The following is a 14,747-nucleotide window of genomic DNA, read 5'->3' as shown; positions in this document are numbered from 1 at the left end:
GTCACACAGTTTGTGGCCAGTGCCTGAGCTTGACAAGACAAGCTACTTCACACTGCCCAAATACTAAAGATTGTTTAGAATAAAGAAAAATTCTACTTTGTGGAAAAGCAGAGTGTAATTTTCAAAAACAAATAACTTGTTAAAAAGTTATGTTAAAAAGGAGCAGCAGAGAGTATTACAAAATGAAGTTATTTTATGTATTTATATTGAGAAAGTGCATGTACTGTTTATTTAGGGATATAATTGAGTACAGTTTTCAAACGTCAAAGATCTAAGTAGGAAAAAAAATCACTATGTAACTTTAAGTGTTTGTGTATGTGTGTGTGTGTGTGTGTGTTTGACCTGCAATGGCTCTGGCACCCTGTCCAGCGATTGTACCTGCCTTGCACCCGATACTTGCTGGGATAGGCTCCAGCTTTGCCGTGAATGTGCTCAGTATCAGTGGGTTTAAGAAATAGATGGATGTAACTTTATACAGTAAAGCAGTGATTCTTAACCTTTCTTGTGTCTCAGACTCCTTTAAGAATCTGATGAAGCTATGGACTAGAAAATATTAATATAAACACAACTTTGCATGCAATGAATATAATGTACTTTATTTATCAAGATTTGATTGTCTTATACATATATGGCATACACAAAGTATTATTAAACTTTAAAGTAAACAATGCAAAAAAAAAATTCCTTTTTTATACAAAAAGTGATGGCCACTCATTATAATTATGAAATACAATCCTCTTGTGCAAATTAAAACAGATCTACTACTACTATGTTTTCAACTACCATTACTACTACTACTACTACTACATCTACTCTAAATCAACAGTACCATGCTATATAAGGAGTATAAATGTTAATTTCTATCTGACACTCACAGACTCCCTGAAACCCATCCATGGACCCCCTAGAGGTCCACGGACCTCAGGTTAAGAACCCCTGCAGTAGACAGTCAATGAGTTAACAAAAGCCAATAATATTTTTATTTTTCATAGGACTGTTGCATATGCTAACATAACCAGGCATAGGAAAAAACAATTGGTTAGAGTGCCATTCATGGAAAAAACTGTTGTTATTTATTCAAAGTACAAATCGATATAGATCTTTTATTGTATTTAAGATACAGCATATTGCATCTGTGTTGCAAGTCTGTGATCATTTTGCATACCCTAACAGAGAGATCAAGGTTAAGGGAACAAAAAAAGAGATGACAGAAATGACAAAAACATTTTTTGAGAAGTATAATTTAACTTTTTGTTTTTTACTCTATAGTCTGGATGGCTTCTAATACAGAAGAAGAGCTGCCATTTTTATTTAACTTTGCTCTCCCCACAAATAATAATGCTCTGTCTCATTTAATTTGTTAATTTATGTATTCCTGTTAATATGACTGGAATTTTCAACTTTCTATAGTTTAATATTGTATTGTCCAAGTATCACTTCAGAGGGTGGAGTAACATAGTCTGTTCCAACTCTGCTTTAAGAGACACTGAGGGTTTTTTTAAGTAATCAACAGACGTTGGGACACCTGTGCAAATTGTTTACTTTAACTTGCAAGGCTTAATTTACTTTAATTGCTGCAGAGCATCTGTAGGTTGTAACCTATTAGTTGTTCCATAAAGAAGGCCCATTTGTAATATTCTAATATTTCCCTTTATGCTAACCTAAACTTTAAATTTTAAACCTCTGGCACTTTACTGCTTACCTTTCCATCATTTTAGGTGATTCACTGCATTTGAACTGATTCATTTTGAATAAAAAACTGAGGTGTTCTAAAACTTTTAACCGTTAATATATTGTAATTTCATACAATGTTATTATTTTTGAAAAATGACTTTAGTCAAATCAATTATTATTATAGATGTTCTTCTACAAAAGCATTTCATAGGCAACAAATATATACTGTAATAATGTGATCACACTGTTGACACCAAAATCAAAGAGCCTGTTTGCTGTCTATTATGCATATTGATTTTTTTAAAGCAGTTCTAATGCTGGCCAAGGCTGACGACTCGGCACGAGATATGTCAAGTAAGTACATACCCAATAACAAAAGACTCTTTTCTCATTTCAATTGGACACACAAGGAATCAAACAGTAATCAATGGTGAGCAGATGAAGGCTTTAAGCTAGCAGGTGACTATGCCAAGCCCTCCTGCTTTTTATTTAGTGACAGTACACAGATAAGGTCTTTGTGTCAGATCAGGCAGTTAATATGTGATGCTCATTCGGTTGGTCAAGGGATAACTAGAATAAATATTTAGAGGCAAGGTCTTAGCATTTACCTCATGCCTCTGCATTGTATTCCTTCAGTGGTAAAATGACACAAGTAAAAGAAAAGATATCTTTTTTCTTTCTTTTTCTAGCGATATTACATGGATTATCTTCAATGGCTATCTAAGAGGATTATGGGATAAACGATTTTTAATCCACTCCCACTGAATTGAAAAAAGCAGATACTGTAGGTGTAGTTAGCGTATGCATTCTGTAGTGATTTAAAACATTATGAAAGCTAAAGTGTTAACAGTTAACATTATCAAACCAATATGTTTCAAATATTACTGATGGTGCTAATTTAATCTAATATATTCCATTTAATAGGTTATTAAAAATAAATTATGTTAAACGATACACAAGCGGCAGCATGATTGTATACTGTGAACAGAGATGTCAAAAAAAATCATGTGGATGAATGACAGGAACCCTCTCTTTCAATATTCTAAAAGGCTGTAGAACTCTTGTTTACCCAGTGAGATGCTTTTTTGACATGCATGTGTTTTTCTTTTCCTTTCTAAGCTAAAATCTCTCGTACATAGTAATGCTACTATAATGGACTTACATTATAGCCGTACAAGGAGAGTGACAGTGAATAATTTGGTTGCAGTACTGTTAAGCATCCCCAAGGAGCCAGCTTTGAAATCTAACTCTCCACTCTCTGTATTAGTGGGGTCCTAATCTAAGTGCCATATGGCTCACTTGCTGATAAGAGCGCAATTAGATGCAGGCTTTAATGATGGTGCCTACCAAACTGGCCGTGGATCCACTAATAAACACAACTGATATGGCCAGAAATGGTTATGGCCCATATTTTGGAGGGAATGTTAGAGTATGAAGTGTTTCAGTAATGAAAAAATTATGTTGCTCAAAGAAACATTTGTTAAAATAATGATTTCAAAGGACTAGGGGCATGGGAAGTATCATAACTAAAAGAGAACAAAAATTAATGCAGGGCACATGTTATTAGAATGCAGAGCATATTTTTTAGAAAGTCTAACCAGTCTAATTGGGAAAATATACATTCTGTTTACAGTTGTGGAATTACAAAACAAACCCAGAAACAATAGATACACAGCAGAAAAACACCCCAGATGGGACATTAATTTCTATCTGAAGAAATAAAAGGAGAAAATGTAAAGATAATTATTATCGCCTTGCAGGTCCTATACCCATTTTCTATTTCTAGCTAGGGTTCTGCCCATGTGGAGTTTGCATACTTCCTCTGCAATTGTCCTAAAGCTTTTGGCTCATTTCTGTTTTCAAATCTTCTCTGTTGTGATTTAGTGCGCATTCATGGGTGAGTGTGGACTGATGTCCTACTTTTTCCTGACTTGTGCCTAATGTCGCAAGAAGGTAACTAAAAGACATTCTGAAGTTGCTCCATAGTCATGTCTAACCAAATTATCAAAAGCATGATAGGAAATACACCATAAAAATCAAAGTAGAGCTAAGAAATTTTAAAATTGTGACTGATCCCAACCTAGAATATTCACAACCTATTACTGCCAAAGACATCAACAGAGCACTCAAAGATATTAAACTTGGTAAAAGCCCAAGGTTTTGATGCACTTCTCCCATAATTTCTTATCCATACATGAAATAATACCAAGGCATGGGAATTTACCTGCAGAATCCAAATTTTAAAATCTCTTGAGCCATGAATTGAAGCTGAAAGCTACTACTCTTAATCCTACATAGCTTCTGCTACTGAAAAGAATGACACAGACTTTGGAACAAATATCAGTGAACAAGTGGGCTTTAGGCCAAATCAAAGCTGTATGGACTAGGTTTTGTTCCATACTAGACAAAGTGTAGCCAGATTTCAAGGGTGACTAAAACCAACTGCTGCATTTATCAGTCTTACCACTGCCTAGCCCTTGAGCAAGGCCCTTAACCTGCAATTGCTTGTAGGCCCTCCAACCTGCAGGGAAAAACTTGGGGGATGGTGGCAGAATTGGCACTCCAGCCACTATAAATAAACCTTGCATTGTTCCATTCCATCTGAACTAGTGTGGTGCTGAGGTATCACGAGGTTGCATGGCTGCACTCGGGTCCGAATCTGGATCCTGAGTTGGTTTGTCGTGTGGTGGGCGTGGCATTGCACTGTATCAGTGTGTGCTCCTAACCTCATCATCATCCACTGCCTATGATACAGTCTAGAGACATTATGGAGAGCTGTTCCCTGTGGCAGAATAGCCAAGTTATTTGACCACATGTTGAGAAACAGGTACATCTAGGCTATAATGGGGGAACAAAACAAGCAAGAAAGAGAAGAAACCTGCACAATGATCTTCCTCAAGGCTCTTCCCTAGCTTTCCTATTTTTATTCTAGACATTTCTGATTTAATGGAAACAACTTCAAAGAATTTTGCCTATGCCAATGATTAGTGTTGGTCAGCAAAATTTACCAAAAACATTTTCATAGCAAATATGCTGCATTATTTGTTATTTGCATATTTTTTTGTAAATTTGTCATGCAATCAGTTGCATTTTTTTCCAGCACCCCATGATACTTTGCGAGGCCAGCATGACATCACAGAATTATAGCAGCCATATGCAAAACTTTCATACTTGCATACTGCATAATGTCACAACCCAAAAAATATTCTAGCTTTCCACCCTGTATTCATTGAAAAGAAACAAACCTGAAAAACTTGCAATATTTTCATTTGAGGCATACATTAGCTGACTATAATGAGAATATTATTACTGCCACCACTGGGCCTTGTATGCCGGCAGCACTGTACCGCATGGCTAATTTACATGTATGCTGGAACTACAATTAAAGTAACCTTCCCTGAGGATTAATGCGACACTGTGAAAAAATAATAACAAAAGATGTATTACTAACTTCTTCTTGAATGAAAGAAATGCAAATCATTTGCACAGAGATCTGAAACAAAATGTATATATACAGGGAGATTCACTCAAAAGAGGTCCTGAATATTCTATTGTAACTCCCATTAGGATGAAGCAATCTAAACCAAAAAAAAAATGCTATATACCTTGACGTATGTGTAATCGATTTCATTATATACGATGCTGGAAGTGGTTTCTGTTTTCTGCCAGATACATTTTGACACAGCACTCCATGTTCCTAAATGTATCAGCAAGCGTCTTGGTGGAATAGCAGCAATTTCATGTTGGATGTTTTCCTTCAAATCTTCCACAGTGCGAGACTTGTTCCTATGCACTTTTCCTTTGAGCATACCTCAAGTGAATCTGTGTGTATATATATATATATATATATATATATATATATATATATATATATATATATATATATATATATATATATATATATATATATATATGAATTCTGGCTGCACTTGGTGCTGTGACCTCAAACAATGGAATAAGCCAGTCTCATGCCACAAGTTTGTTGCACTGCTAATGTGTGCCCCAAGACTGGAACTCTGTGAGCACAATGATATATATACACTGCTCAGGATTCATGAACATTTTCATGATTTTGCTGAACTCACAGTGATGTGAACTCCACAGTGTTCATTCATCACTACAGATGATTTTGCAATTGCCATACAAGATACTGACTTCAGAAGAACTGAAACCATAATAACAAAAAATCTTGTCCACCAAATCTTGAATGCCACCTCCTGTTCTGCTAGGAGTAACAAGAAGGCAGGCTGGGTTGAATTTGGATCACTAGGTGAAGCATTAGTCTAACATCAATTTCTGAACCAAAATGTCAATCCAAAACAAAAACATGAAATTTTTAGCACTAATAACTTTTACCAGAAAGACTAAACTAAAAAGCACTGCCCAAAAGGTATCCTCAATCTTGGATAAGAAATGTACAGCATTGACTTTTATACTGTAATGACAGTGACGTTACATGCCATGAGCTTCAAGTTGTTTTCTCATAACAATGCTATACCAGTTATGATTCAAAATTACATCATATACAATAAATCAAAAAGGTGTTGAAAAAGTCATGAGTAAGTTCAACCTTGCTAAGACTACCTTCAATGAAAAAATAATGGCACCTCAAAAGACTTAAACTAGAGCATAAAAAGTCATGAATAGAGTTCAGTATAATAGGAAAAAATAATTAAACAAAACCTAAACATAACAATGCCAGAAAATGAGACTGATTTGAGAAATGAAAAAGTGAGCTGTTTCCATTTGAGTAACAGAACTCAAAAATAATTTTCAGTAACACTCTCCTTCCCAACAACCCATTTTCAAAATACAAAAGCTGGCCATTTAAGAAGATTCTCATGAATGTTGTAGCAAAAATAAAAATTTATAGTAACACCTTGTATAAATTATGTGGGACAAATGGGGTGATTGATGATGGTTGACAAATCAGCAGAGTACTGTGCTCCAGTTTGGATAAACAGGTCATAGGTCATCTTGCTTGACACCCAGCTTCATCATGCTCAGCACCTTATTAACTGAATCATTTCTTCCAAGCCAACTCACTGGATTCCTGTGCTCAGTCACTGCCATACTTAATCAGAGTTTAAACCTACAACAAAATCCTAGAGAATCCCACACTCCCAACCCATTATAATATCACTTTTCTAACTAAAAAAGATTAATCAAAAAGATCCTCCAATTCAAACTGTAAGAGAACTGAAATAAAAAATTTTTAACATACTGGATCAGTAGAAATAATTCTGGGTAACATGTATCACCTCAGATCTCCAATAAATGATGCTGACATACAAGATATTCCCAGTTTGTGAACTTCACCAGGAACCTCTGGGTACAGATAACCCATTACCAGACAGGCACAGGACAATGTCCTGATTCTTTGTACAAGTTGGGGAAAGTTCCTTTTCCAGCCTGTGACTGTGACATAGCTAATAAAAGTGTTTAAAATATCATAAGCGACTGCAGCCAGGGACCATTCCAGGTCTAGATTGGTGATATCTATGATGCAAGAACAGCAGTAATTCAAAGATTAGGAGATTTGATGCAAAACTGAGAAAAATGACATTTTTTTCCTTCACTAGCACTTCATTTTCAATCTGAACCACATGTGAGACATATGATAAACAAATAAATAAATAATGCTATAAGAAAGGCTTAGGTTTTTCCACACAGAATCTGTGAGAATAAAAGCCTAGATGAATTAATATTTATTTTAATTCCCCCCAACATTAGTTAGTGTTAGTTGATCATTATAAATTGGACCCATATGAAGGTTGGATAAATTGGCAGATAATCCCGAGTTGGTCAATAATTTGTACATGATCCTGCTCGGGCTTCCAAAGAACCCTGATTTGAAGGGGTTAAAAATATTATTTATCTTTCATTATTTTGCATCTTTTAAAATCTATACGTGATAAAATGGTACCAAAATTACACCATGGCTCACTCTGTCATTTAACACAGCAACTTTTATTCTGTGATATCAAAAAGTTCAAGATTTTTAGAAATGTGTAGCAAGATATCTGAAACATGTATGGTAGCAATGGTGTGGGGGCTTTGTTGCTCCACAGTTCTCAGTTCAAATATAACATAAGAGTTTGACAAATGAGAGGACACCATTCAGTCTATAAGGTTTGTTTGTTTAGCTAATAGCTGCGCTGTCTTAATACCTCATCTTGAGTCCTTGTCTGGACACTGTATGTGTGTAGTTTGCATGTTTTCCCAGGGTGTACTGTGTTTTTTTTTTCCTCTGGGTATTGCACTTTTGACCTGCCACATTGTAAAGTCCTATTTATGACATTAATTAGCAATTCAAAAGTTAGGCCCAACACAAGTGTTCTCTGCAATAGACAATGTATTTGCCTTGAGTTAGTTTTGTTATGAACTAAGAGTCCCATAACACAAAAGAGTTACAAAAATGCTCAAATATCAGATATAAAATATCCTCAAACCCTGTCTAAATGTAAGGGCAAACATAAGCTCTTTAAAAAAAAAAAAAATGCTCTTAACAGCAATGAACCTATGTGGAGCCAAAAGTCAACAGGAGATTGCTAAAACAATAAGGCAGTCCAACGCAAAAAAATTCCCAATACAGCAATCTAGAAAATGGTCAACAAACAGAACAGATGGTCAAAGCAATTCAGAGAAACCACACAAGTACAGCATAAAACCCCCAAATAGACTCACTGACTCCATAGCACATTCAATTGGACAACCAGGTACTGTGGGAAATCCTCACATTTATAGGCATGAGGGCAGTCCTTGGAAGTGATGGGCAGGTGGTCCCACCTCTTGGGGATCCACTCACAATACACAATTAAAAACGGAACAATGTAAATAAGTAGCAAAAGTAACATTTAAATAAATAACTCAAAAATGAACAAAAAAGACATGAAACAAGAATTTAACCCCTCGCTGAAATGCATAAGTTTCTGCCTTGCTAATCTAAGCCATGTAACTCTGAAATGGACTGAGCAGATCTGAATGAAATATGGTTTAAATACCTGCATTGCAAGACGTTTCAAAGTGACTACCTGTCCAGGCAGATATATCTTTGATGCCTGTCAAGATACTTCAGAATACTTTCCTAACATCTTCAATGTATTCCAAGATAGCATTAAATGCATAGATTGGAAGCAAAATGGAAAAGATAGGAAGTTTCATAAAATGACATTTCAAGATATTTTGAAATGCGTTTTACTTATCTTGGAAGTCATGTATTTCTGTGTAACTGTAATAAAATCAGTATAACAAAGCTTAGCAGTGACTAACATTACAGCCTCAGAGCAGCCTGGCACAGAAATTGTCTGTGAGGAATCTGCATGTTCCTTAAAACTTCTGATATTTTCTAAGTACTCTTTGAGAGTTTTAAGACCCTTTGAGATCCTCCCCAACTGTGCCGCATGCCAAAATGTGGTTAACACATCTGTCGATGGTTGCTTGTCTGTCACCCAGGCCACCACATGTGTACGGGGCCACCAAGGACAATGCAAGTTCGCAGCCTTGCTGCATAAAGGGTCTGTTGCCCGACGGTTGATGCGGAGAATATTCTAACCCAGCCACTAACTTTGCCCCGTCACTGCTTGTTTGTTATGTCTATGTGTATTGAAGTGGTACCTCACATTTGAATAAACAGAATGACTGTTCCTGTTTTGATTGGAATAAGTTTGATTTTCATAAAGCTTTTGGACTCAGTGTACTCATGTGTCACATATTCATATAACCTAACAACTTTAATTTCAGCTGGCCCTTTCCTCAGCAAGTCCTTCCAACACATCCTAGGAAACTGCCATATGATGCCAGGCCATTTGAGAGTCCTGGGTCTGTTCCTCAGTCTTGTCTTGTACGGCCTCCTAGGTGAGAGGCTCCAAGAAGCACTGCATCTAGATAGCCAAACCACCTCACCTGGGTCCTCTCAATCTGAAAATGCAGCCATTCTATTCTGATCTCATCCTTTTTAGCAGAGATCCTCACTCTGTCACAGTAGATCCCAGCAACTCCTGCACAGACTTCCCACAACCCCAAATTTGGACCACATGGTTTTACTAAATAGATACATAGTTAGGCCTAAATTATTTCAATGCATTTCTCGTAATTTGATCTGCTGTATTTAAATATTTTCTGTATTTAAGTATTTAGTGATTTTATTTAGAAAATGCACTACCTAGTTTATTCAATAGGTTTTTAGTGTGGAAAGCCAAAAATTACCTTAACGTCTTTCTCCAATAAGTTAAAGCCTTGCATTTGTAAACTTATTCCCAAAAATAAAATACTTATAAATAGTAAATAACTATGTTAAAAATAATTATTCTTCAATCTCAACATCACTCAGATTAATAAAATGGCAGATAAGAACTTTAAAGCAAAGTATGAACTTTATTGTTGAAAAGGTCTTCACTCCAGTTTTAAGGTTCCATTACTGACCCAATGAGTCCAACAATACATACAGAATAAAACAGATATTTCTTATGTATTCAGAAGAAAATGACTTTGGAAGCAAATAAAGGGGAAAGCAAGTATAACTGGCTGTAAGAGTAATACTCCCCCTCTCCATGCGCCCTTTCCAACACAACAAAGAATGGCTTTCCATGAGAATAAATATCTTGCTTGTTTTGGTTTCTAAATATAATCAGTCCACCATGGATATTCTAGAATGCTCTCAGATTGTTCAAAGCGGTACCTATTTGCAAAGATCCTAGAAAAGGCAGCTTTCAGGCACTTTTATGAAAAATGGATAAACCTTTATTTTCTATATTGATTCCCATAAGTTTTATGGTCACAGGTTTCATAGATGGCAGCAATGTGACAAAATAAAATATCACAAAAAAAGAGATACTTACAAATTGACTGCCTGTCCTACGGAATCCTCTTCTTTTATCAATTCAGTAGCAGTTTACTGCAATAAGAAATAAAAAAGTACAATGAATTAAGGTTTTATATCTTAAAGAGTGAGAGAGAAGAGGAAGAGAAGGCGATGTCTGGAGGCTAATGTCGCTCTTGTAATCTCCAAGGTGTTTGTAGATTTTGCACATTAGCCAGCAGAGTCATCCTTCCTCTGAGTCTCACAATCTGGAGATTAGAAAAATAGTATAAGCTGCAGAAGCAGTAAAAGAAATCAGACTTCCAAAGAAGTGCGTGCTTAGGCTGTACATAAAAAGCATTCCTAGCATCAGCTCAGAACTTTGAGTATTCTTTAATAGTGTGAATTAATTTACTTTGTAGCATTCAAAACTTTGCTAGTGCTGCTCTGAATACAGATCTGTTGATCACAGTGTATATTCTTGCAATGAAAGTAATTTTCATCACTGATCAAACACTCTCTGTCACCAAGTGTGGGCTTTTAACCAGAGTAGCAGTTTCCTGAGTGGTTGTAAATGAGAGAGCCAAGCCAACAGAATGAAATGTACAGTTAAGGGAGGCAGGACATTTTTAATGGGTTAGTTTAATGTGGCTGCAGATGCTCTACCTTAAAGAAATCTACTGTAACAGCTGTAAGTTAAAATAATAAGGCCAGGCATAATTTATGAGAACCAAAGTGCTTTGTAATGTAATAGAGTCTGGGTATTGTCACCATCCAACACTGAAAACACAAAACTAAATAAAAGGCACCAGTTTTACACTGACACAGAAAAGCTGAGATCTGCACCCATGTTTGAAAAGAAAATTAATCAAAAACAAATCTATACATGGAAGCTAGGGTAAAAAATAAGTTAATGTCTATACTATATATCAATCTGTCTATTCTAATTCACTCAATACAATTCAGAATTACAGGGGAAGGTGACAGCCTATCCCGGCATCACTTGACACAGAGGAACTATGGTACCAACCCACTGCAGGATACCTTTAGTCATACAGGCCCATCGTAGAGTCGCTAGCCATCTTACCCAAGAAACCCAAGAACCCAAAAGATATGAATGGAACAGGCAAGCTCCATACTGATAGTATCTTGTCCCAAGATTTGAATGGACGGGGAAGTCATGAGAATAATAAAATCAAATCAGATATTATGTACATGTACTGATAGACCATATTAAAAGGTATATACTGTACATGAATAGGACTGACGTGTGTGAAGCCATGCCGAGATAAGTAAAGCTCACTGAGAAATTAATGAACTAAGCAAATTCCCTGTAGGCTCATCACATACGTAAATACAGATTTTATTAGATTTTTGCCTTGTTGTAAGTGTCTATGCTCCTCCCAACTCATACCATTTGATGGTGTTCATTCAGAAGTGTAATTAGGTACTGTTGCTCATCAGGTTGTTAAATAGATCTAAAACAAATTACTAGCTGGCTAAAAATGCCAGTCCAAAAGAAAGCAGAATAAATCTTGATGGATAGACAAACATTTCCTCATTGGTATGTCAGTGGAGTTACAGACGATTACAAAATGCTTACTTTTTAAAATCAAAGTTATAAAGATAGATACAAAAAATATGTAATTTGAAGCCAGAACATATTTAATGACATGATTGAGAACATATTGTATAGACAAGATGTTTGTGGTTCACAATAACTCACTGGCATGCCATTCACTCACAAAAAACAACATTTGGGCCATCACTTGTTTACATTCAGCTAGCCACATTACTTTAGTAGGAAAGTTGAATTTGTGCAACCCTCCTTAGATGAGTCAACTTTTCATCTAAATCTCTCATTATAAATTCTGGCTACTTTAGTTAATCCATATTCTGTATTCATTCATTAATATACCAAAGCAATCATTTTATTTTCTTAAAGACCTTTTGTCTTTTGCTTTGTACCTTTGTTTTTTGTTTAGCCAATTGGGTCTTCATTTTACCTAATGTGTGCTCTAACTTTTTATTTTCCTCAGCCATCATTCCATTCAATGTATTGTCTAGCTCAACATATACAGTAGACTATCATTTTTCTGTGCTACTGGCCACCCCACTCATTATCAAATCCAGTCCTAATAGTCTTACAGCTTTCTGATCTGGCATAATTTCTCATTGTCTGTTTAACTTCCAGTTTTATCAACATGGAAAAGACGTCCATTCAGAAGGGTGAATAACTGGTCCCATGAATTGCTGTAGTTAGCATTGCTGCCTCATGGCCTGCTCAATATTCCTGGGTTGAGCTCACAGTCCAGACACTGCCTCTCTGGAGTTTGCACATTATGGCCACTTTTGGCCAGTTTTCATTCAGATACCCCCAAATACCATCGACAAAAAGGTTAGATTAATTGGCAATTTGTCCTAAATTAGTCCTTTGTGAGTGTGGCTGTGAGCATGAGTAAGCTTCAAGATGAACTGGTGCCCTGGCCCATGTCTTGTTCCCGAAGGTAATGGCTCCCCTCTCTGCATACCTGAATTGTATTTAACAGGCTTGAGAATGTCACATTATGTTATCCAGAAAAAAAGCTTTGTAATTTCATTTGCCACTTTAAACTGGGTTGATGTGAGTTACTCTGTATTTAAGTGGGTCTGGTGATGTCTTGCCTTATCCACGGAGTTTTCAACTCTATATTTGGAATAACTGGGGTTTAAAATGGTGGGATGGATGAAAAGTGATGAATACCAGCACAAGCTGATGACCTCAGATTAAGATGCAATGACAGATATATGGTAAATCGGACTGAAACTGGCAGCATGGCACTCCAGTGTTTTCTACAGCATTAGAATTCATGGTAGAGTATATTAAATGTGAAGTATAATGGTTCCTCTGTCATTTCAACTGTTTCTTTTCAATTTACTAAATCTATGCAAAACTACATTTCCCTGATTGACCTACTGACTGACAAAAAATTCGTGGCTATTTACAGACAACCCAAGGAAAATTGTTTTCACTAAAGGATCAATCTCATGTCTCTATAATTTCAAAAACAGGATAACACCCTGAAAAGCGAATTTATTTGTGAAAATAATCGGAGCAAACCACCAGAATATTTTACACTTAAAAATCAGACAGGATGATCTTAATGGTATTCTACTGTGGACAACTGTAGCACTGAGGATAGAGTCCCACTTTCATCTTTATTTCTTTACTTCATGCATTATTCTTTGTTTTTAGCTGTCGCTTTGGAATTATCACTCCAGTTCATACAGTAAGTGTGATAATTAGTATAATATAAAATTCTCTATTTTGATCATGATAACTGTGCTATCCATTTCATGAGAAAAATTCAATGGCTTGCATAATGCAAGTCTTAATTACTACTAGTAAAATGCATGGAAACACTGCATAAACAACAACTAAGTTGTGCAAATTAAGAAACTGTTACTTTACCACCTCCACCCAACACCTTTGGAAGGTATCTTTACCCATTACTTACTTACACTATGAGCAAACAGGACTAAACAAAGCTGGAAGCATTAAATACATATTTAACTGAACATTTTTATATTTAAATCACATGCAAGCATTTTGGACCACAGCTACTCCAATTTTATTGAAATCTTTTAATTGCATGCAGAGATTTGTCATTATCTCACATCCCTTTTTTATAACAGATAAACATAATTTTTCAAAAATTTGTTTTATTCCACAAGAGTATTCATTATACATAGAACAGAGTCATTAAGATGTTTTAGAGTACTGTTTTTCAACCTGTGGATATGACCCAAATCTGGGTAATGGAAACTCTAGATGGGTTGCTAGCTTAAGTTAATATATATATATATATATATATATATATATATATATATATATATATATATATATATATATATATATATATATATATATATATATATATATAAGAGGGCTACAGATTTCAATTCTGCAACCAGTCAAAAAGACATTGTGCTTTTGCATACTGACATATGGTCTAGTTCCTCAAATTCCCCTTCAGCATTACCTACTTCAAACATTTCCAATTCTGTAGCAACCACACAAGGTTTATTCCAAAAACCAGAACCAAAGAGGAATGTTAAAAGAACTTACAACCCAGATTTTCTGAGGTATGGATCTACAGTGAAGAGTTATCTATGGTGTGCTGCTACCAAATGGATGCATGAAACCTTCCATACTATAAAGAATGCTACTTTAAAAGGTAAACTGTTCGTCTTTTTAAATAAAAAAATAAAAATCTTGAGGCTTTGTAAAAAA

The 14,747-nt window shown here is 35.6% G+C and overlaps 1 protein-coding gene across 7 annotated transcripts in view; it reads right to left on the bottom strand.

Moving 5' to 3' along the window:
• Positions 1-14,747, bottom strand: part of syt1a (synaptotagmin Ia) — a 1,201,488-nt gene that overhangs the window by 601,015 nt on the left and 585,726 nt on the right. For all 7 annotated transcript variants that reach the window (XM_039761735.1, XM_039761726.1, XM_039761732.1 and 4 more), the window contains one exon: positions 10,515-10,570. The gene's annotated coding sequence lies outside the window, so the exon portion shown is untranslated. The remainder of the gene's footprint in view (positions 1-10,514; positions 10,571-14,747) is intronic.

This window comes from Polypterus senegalus, chromosome 8 (genome assembly GCF_016835505.1).
Source record: "Polypterus senegalus isolate Bchr_013 chromosome 8, ASM1683550v1, whole genome shotgun sequence".
Lineage (NCBI taxonomy): Eukaryota > Metazoa > Chordata > Cladistia > Polypteriformes > Polypteridae > Polypterus > Polypterus senegalus.
Note: the sequence above shows the minus strand (reverse complement) of the source record. Positions and strands in the feature narration are given on the sequence as shown.